The sequence below is a fragment of the Myotis myotis genome, unplaced genomic scaffold, assembly GCF_014108235.1.
Source record: "Myotis myotis isolate mMyoMyo1 unplaced genomic scaffold, mMyoMyo1.p scaffold_m19_p_6, whole genome shotgun sequence".
In the NCBI taxonomy this organism is placed as follows: domain Eukaryota; kingdom Metazoa; phylum Chordata; class Mammalia; order Chiroptera; family Vespertilionidae; genus Myotis; species Myotis myotis.
In genome coordinates, this window is record NW_023416368.1 from 60427018 (window position 1) to 60433922 (window position 6905).

The 6905-nt window shown below is 42.5% G+C and overlaps 1 pseudogene; it reads left to right on the forward strand.

Annotated features, from left to right (window-relative positions):
- The first annotated feature begins 366 nt into the window (after nucleotides 1-366).
- LOC118658466 lies at nucleotides 367-1798 on the forward strand (annotated as a pseudogene).
- The last annotated feature ends 5107 nt before the right edge of the window (nucleotides 1799-6905 follow it).

A 6905-nucleotide genomic window follows, 5' to 3' on the forward strand; every position in this document is an offset into this window, starting at 1 on the left:
TTGCAAAATAGATGATAGTTTTCCTTGCAAACACCTCCTTAGATATTGTCATGATAATGATTTTGTTTACCTGATGTTACTTCTGCTTGAACGGTCCTTTAAATGGCAATATCATTTGTCCACAGAAACCACATATGCCTTGGATTGTGCTTGGTTTTTCACCAGGAGCACTCTACATCCTTGTCCAATTGGTGTTAAATACAGGAGAGGGTGGCAGGAAGACTGGACATCAGCTGGTGACTGGAACTCTTCTTGGACACCACAGGGAGGGAGGCCTGAGCAGACCTCAGTTTCTCACTTTTCCTCCCTCCTGGAGGATCACACTGACTGAAGAGACTGTCTTGGGACAGACACCTTCATTGCACAATGGCCTTTGCAGCCGCCCTGGCTGAGCTCCAGGCAGAGGCCAGCTGTCCCATCTGCCTGGATTACCTGAGAGACCCAGTGACCATTGCCTGGGCACAACTTCTGTCCCTCCTGCATCCACCAGCGCTGGGAAGGTCTACAGGGCACCATTCCCTGTCCTGTCTGCCTCCACTACTGCCCTGGCAGGAGCTTGAAGAGGAACACCCAATTATGTCACATGACTGAGATTGCTAAGCAGATTCCCGGCATGAGGGGAAAGAGGAAACGGCAAGAGGAATCCCTGTGTAAGAAGCACCGTGAGGGCCTGGCCTTGTTCTGTGAGAAGGACCTGCAGGTGCTGTGTGCCCAGTGCAGGGTGTCATTCAACCACCAGGATCAGCCCCTCATCTCCATTGAGGAAGCTGCAGCTAGTCACAGGGTGATGCTCAAAAGTTACATTGAGTTCCTGACTAATCACCTTGAAGGTGCTAAAATGGAACATGAAAACCAAGTTGCAAAACTTTCAAAGTGAAAAGAAAGATGGATAAGTTCAGGGAGGAATTATATTATGAATGTAAAGAACTTAAGTATTCCTATGTAAATTTCCATTAGTGTCAGCTGGCTTCCACCAATAACACCCAGTAACCAACATGAACAGCACCCAGTAACCAACATGAACACTACAAGCTAGTCCCTTTTCCCTGTGCTCTCAATAAAGTTAATGTCAGTCTACTTAGAGAAGAGAAGGATATTGAAGAAAAACTACCTGAAAATGGAAGACAAATTTCATACCATATGTTCAGGCTAAGCCATCTGTTAACTGAAATACAAGAGAAGTATTGGAAGTATCCACAACAGCCTTGGAAACCTAGAGCCCCCAGCAGTGTTTCCATGTGAATTAAAGGAGAGTTGCTCTCTCCCCCCACATTGCTTGGGCCTGCATAAAATGATCCACACGTTTCAGGTAGATTTGACACTGGATCCTAAAACAGCCCATCCATGTCTCATTATCTCAAGAGATAGAAAAAGTGTGACGTATAGGACATCATTTGGTCTTCATAATCTTCAGGCACACACTTCTTTCCCAGCTGTCCTGACTTCTGAGGGATTTGATGCTGGCAGGCGTTTTTGGCAGGTAGAAATAGGAGGCGCAGGTGAATGTTTCTTAGGTGTCTGTAAAGAATCCATCCTCAGAAATACTCTCAGATCACCATCCCCAAGCAATGGATGCTGGCAATATCAGCAAGGACTGGTGCATTTGGCCTTTTCCCTTTAGGACGATGTAAGATAGGCATTTTTCTGGACTGAGTTGGGAGAGATTTCATTTTATAATTTGAATAACAGGTCATTCTTGTATGGATTCATGAATATATTTACAAAAACACCTATGCTTTATTTGTCCATTGCATCTTCTTCAGAATCTCTTACAATCAGTATTATCAGAGTGAAGTGATGAACCATTTGGGGGAAATTTTGTATTGCTTATTCTCCATTTTTACTGAAACACATACTTATAATCAAGATCATGATTCCTATTTTGATATTTGAATGTTGAAAGCTTTAACGACTCTTCCTTCTCTCCTCCCTAACCTTACACCTGGGAAACTGATGAGAAAGTCCAGGTGCCCCATCCATGGGTGCAGGGGGGAAGTTCCAATCAAGTAAGTTTCCATCAGTGTCAGCTGGCTTCCACCAGTAACACCCAGTAACCAACATGAACACTACACGCTAGTCCCTTTTCCCTGTGCTCTCAATCATTCTGGGACCTATTCTAATATCCATCTGACTCTCCCTCCATAACCTCATTATGTGAGTAATAAACCTTTCATACTCTTCTGATATGTGGTGAGTCGTCATCAGTGTGAACATTTGAAACCAATTTTGGATGGCTTCCACACTGACAGCAAGCTGGTCACCACCATTGACATTGTGAGCAGAATTTTCCAGATATGAAACACACCCACCAAGGCTTCCTCCTCTGGGTTTGTGTGGTAACACACCTTGGCTCCTTGCAGCTTGTGCTGCATTTTCTGAGTTCTATGGTATCTGTGTTGTAGATTTAACTTTCCTAAGTCAAGTTTCCATAAGAAAAACATTCTATTTACTTTTTATTCTCTCCCATGTAATTTTTGGGGAATTCTAATTGTCTTGATTTTGTCTCATGTTTTACAAAAATTTCATGTAAGGGCTGAGCTAAAGCTGGTTGACAGTAGTGTTACAAATATGTACAGTAATTAGTAACAATACAAGGATAAACTTTTGCCTACTAACAACTATAAATATATTTCCTCTTTTAAATTCTCACCTGATGAAGTTTATTGATATAGAGAGGAAGGGGAGAGAGAGAGAGAGAGAGAGAGAGAGAGAGAGAGAGAGACTGGAATCAAACTTGCAAACTTTTTGGTGGATGACAAGACATTTCAATGAACTGAGCCCCCTGTCCAGGGCTGTAAACCTGCCTTTGACAACCACTGTATGACCTCCAAAGGTCACATACTCGTTTTTGACATTATGTGAAATTGTCAACCTTTGAAACATGCTTCTGTATGAATGTCTGTATGGTATTGTTAACAATGTTTGGAAATAAAGTTGTAGTTTGCATATCTCTATTTGTCTATCTCCATATCTTGAAAAGATGCTCAGCTGCTTAGCAGAGCTTTCATTGAGGTACAAAGGAACCCTGCACTGATCAGAGTGGCCCTGCTATGCTGTGGTGATCTCAGGTGCTTATTGTTGTAAAGTGCAATGTAGGCCAGCAGGTGCTGCTCCATTACCCACCCAGGGATCTAACTCCCTCAGTCATGTGTTGTCACAGCACTGGGTCAGTACAGCTAGAGAAAGAGGGAGCATTGAAGGGCCACCCTGAGCATTGAAGGCCAACACCAGGAAGAGATACACACTTTTCTCTTTTTCCATTTTCTCTAAGTAATTGCAAGGCCCTACTTCTCTGCAAGGGGTGAAGAAGAATGCATGTATTGGGAGGTGAAAAGCTACTGTTTGCCATGATTCCCGAATCCAATTAGACATCAGTGAAATGTACATTACTGCTGAGTGCTAGAATGAAAAGTCTTTCAGTAGAGCTCATAAAAATATTACCATAGGCATTTACAGTAGTTTGACTTAATCCTATAGCAGTTGTTCAATAAGTCAGCTATAAAGAAGATATTTCTTTGAAGTAAAGTCTTAAGACACTATTAGGTAGAAATATAAAGCACTATTTTGACATTTTGGTAATTCATTAGAAAATGAATCATGAAGACTAATTCTATACACAATGGGGTAAAAAACATAATTGGGAGAGACTTCTGTGGAGAATAAAATTATTTTTTTATTGATTTCAGAGAGGAAGGGAGAGGGAGAGAGATAGAAACATCAATGTTGAAAGAGAATCATTCATCCCCTGTCTCTGTACAACCCCCACTGGGGATGGAGCCCGAAACCTGAGCATGTGCTCTTGATCAGAATTGAACCTGAGACCCTTCAGTGAGCAGTCTGAAGCTCTATCCACTGAACCAAAGCAGATAGCTCGAGAAGCTACCTTTAAAAAAACACACACTTCTTCTTTTTTAAATTAATCTTTATTGTTCAGATTATTACAGAAGTTCCTCTTTTTTTCCCCCATAGCTACCCTCCACCTGGTTCCCACCCCACCCCATGCCCTTACCCCCTGCCACTGTCCTCATCCATAGGTGTACGATTTTTGTCCAGTCTCTTCCCGCACCCCCCAAACCTCCTTCCCCTCAAGAATTGTCAGTCCACCCCATTTCTATGCCCCTGCTTCTATTATATTCACCAGTTTATTCTGACTTAATTTTTAGGTTCACTTGTTGATAGATATTTATTTGTTGTCACTTTGTTGTTCATAATTTTTATCTTTACCTTTTTCTTCTTCCCCTTCTTAAAGAATATCCTTCAGCATTTCATATAATCCTGGTTTGGTGGTGATGAACTCCTTTAGCTTTTTCTTGTCTGTGAAGCTCTTTATCTGACCGTCAATTCTAAATGATAGCTTTGCTGGGTAGAGTAATCTTGGTTGTAGGTTCTTGCTATTCATCACTTTGAATATTTCTTGCCACTCCCTTCTGGCCTGCATGGTTTCTGTTGAGAAATCAGCTGACAGTCGTATGGGTACACCCTTGTGGGTAACTAACTGTTTTTCTCTTGCTGCTTTTAAGATTCTCTCTTTGTCTTTAGCCCTTGGCATTTTAATTATGATGTGTCTTGGTGTGGTCCTCTTTTCTCATTGCTTCCTGGACTTGTAAATCTATTTCTTTCATCAGGTAGGGGAAGTTTTCTGTCATGATTTCTTCTAATAGGCTTTCAGTATCTTGCTCTCTCTCTTCTTCTGGCACCCCGATAATTCAGATGTTGGTACATTTGAAGTTGTCCCAGAGGCTCCTTACACTATCTTCATATTTTTGGATCCTTTTTTCGTTTTGTTTTTCCGGATGGGTGTTTTTTGCTTCTTCGTATTTCAAATCTTTGACTTGATTCTTGGGGTCCTCTAGTCTGCTGTTGGATCTCTGTATATTATTTTTAATTTCAGTCAGTGTATGTTTAATTTCTGACTGGTCCTTTTCCATTTTTTTTGGCATTCTCATTAAGATCCTTGAAGGTCTCACTAAGTTCCTTGGAGGTTCGTAGAAGATTCTTAAGTAGCTTTATAACTGTGGTTTTGAACTCTATGTCCTCCATTAGTTTGCTTTCCTCCATTTCTTTCATTTGTGACATGTTTCTTTGTCTCTGCATTTTTGGCTGACTGTGAGGGCCTGCTGTTTATACAGTGGAAGAACTGCTGTGCTGGAGACACACTTATCAGGTAGAACTTGCTTCAGTGGGGCTTTGGTGCTCACTGAGTCTGCTTCTTGAGTGTGTCCCTTATGGATGTGAGGAGTTGAAATCTGGTATCTGAACAGGGGTACCCTGGCTCCTGGATCTCCATGTCAACCACTGTGTGAGTCCACCCAGCAGGAGCTACAACGATATCAGCAGATTTTTCCTCTTTGTTTGGGGTTTGGAAGTTTTGGAGCTCTCTGACCCAGCTGCAGTTTGTTAGGTTAGGCTGAAAAAGTACAGGTGATTCCTTTGTGCCACTGCGCACAGCTTGGTTGGGGATGTAAATTGAGTGGGGCGGGATCTCAGAGAATCACCAGGGTGGAACAAACAGCAATGGCTGTCGTCAGCCTCTCCATGATTCCGCGCCTCTCCACAACTCCGTGTCTCTGCGTCCTGAGTCCCTCTGCATCCCCAAGTCCTGCGCCCCCACAGCAACAATGATCCCTGTGAGCAGCTCTGCGAGAAAGCCACCCTCGCTTTCCAACCCGCTGCAAGACAGTCCAGCTTCTTCCTGTAGGAGTCTGGGACCCTAGAGTCTCGCAGTAAATGGGTTCAGTGCATTTGAAAGCTTGTATCCCCTTCCAATTGAAAAAAACCGCATACCCAGGTGCAGCTGCCTCGCGCGTGCCTTTGTACCTCTGTTCTTGGTGCCTCTGCACCTCCTACCCAGTCTCAATGCACTTCTTTCTTTCCTTCTAGTTGTAGAACTTCCACTCGGCCAGCTTTCCCGTGGTTCTGGAAGATAGCTGCTTTGTCTTATAGTTGTAGTTTTAATGTTGTTGTGGGGGGCAGCACCTACAAGTTTATACTTTATGCTGCCATCTTGGTTCTCTCTCTATTTGTCAAAAAACACTTCTTTATTAAAAAAATAATCCTAGCCAAAACCGGCTTGGCTCAGTGGATAGAGCATCAGCCTGCGGACTGAAAGGTCCCGGGTTCAATTCCGGTTAAGGGCATGTACCTTGGTTGCGGGCATATCCCTGGTGGGAGATGTGCAGGAGGCAGCTGATCGATGTTTCTCTCTCATTGATGTTTCTAACTATCTCTTTCCCTTCCTCTCTGTAAAAAATCAATAAAATATATATAAAAAATAGTCCTAAATAAATAGTTCTTAGGACTTGTTTGTTTAAAAAAATATGCGTTTACTGATTTTAGAGTGAGAGGAATGGAGACGGACAGAGGGAGAGAGAAACATCAATTGGTTACCTCCCATACAAGGCCCAACCTGGGATTGAAACTGCAACCTGGGCATGTACCCTGACTGGTAATCAAACTGGCCACCTTTTGGGCCATGGGATAGTGCTCAGCCCCCTGAGCCACACTGGCCAGGGTCCTAGGAGTTATTCAAATGACGGTGTGACATTGTGACATCCAGTGATGGCAATAGGGTACATTTGCAGTAGACACAAGTTCAATTCACATGTAATAATGTTTCAACAGGCACACAATTTATTTGCTATGGTTACTTAAATTACTCAAGTACATCACTGGTTTAAATTTCCGTGAAACATGGTACATTAACTGTAATTCTTAAAGTAGGAATAATATGGACCCAGAGGATGGAATCTCTACCCCTAGAAAATTACTCTCCTCAGCAGTTCATCACTTACAAAGTCTGCCTTCCACACAACAGTACTACACAACTAAGCTATTTTCTGTCACTATATAACAATAATCACCCTTTCTTCGTAGCATATGAAACTTTCCTCATTTTCCTCTGAGTT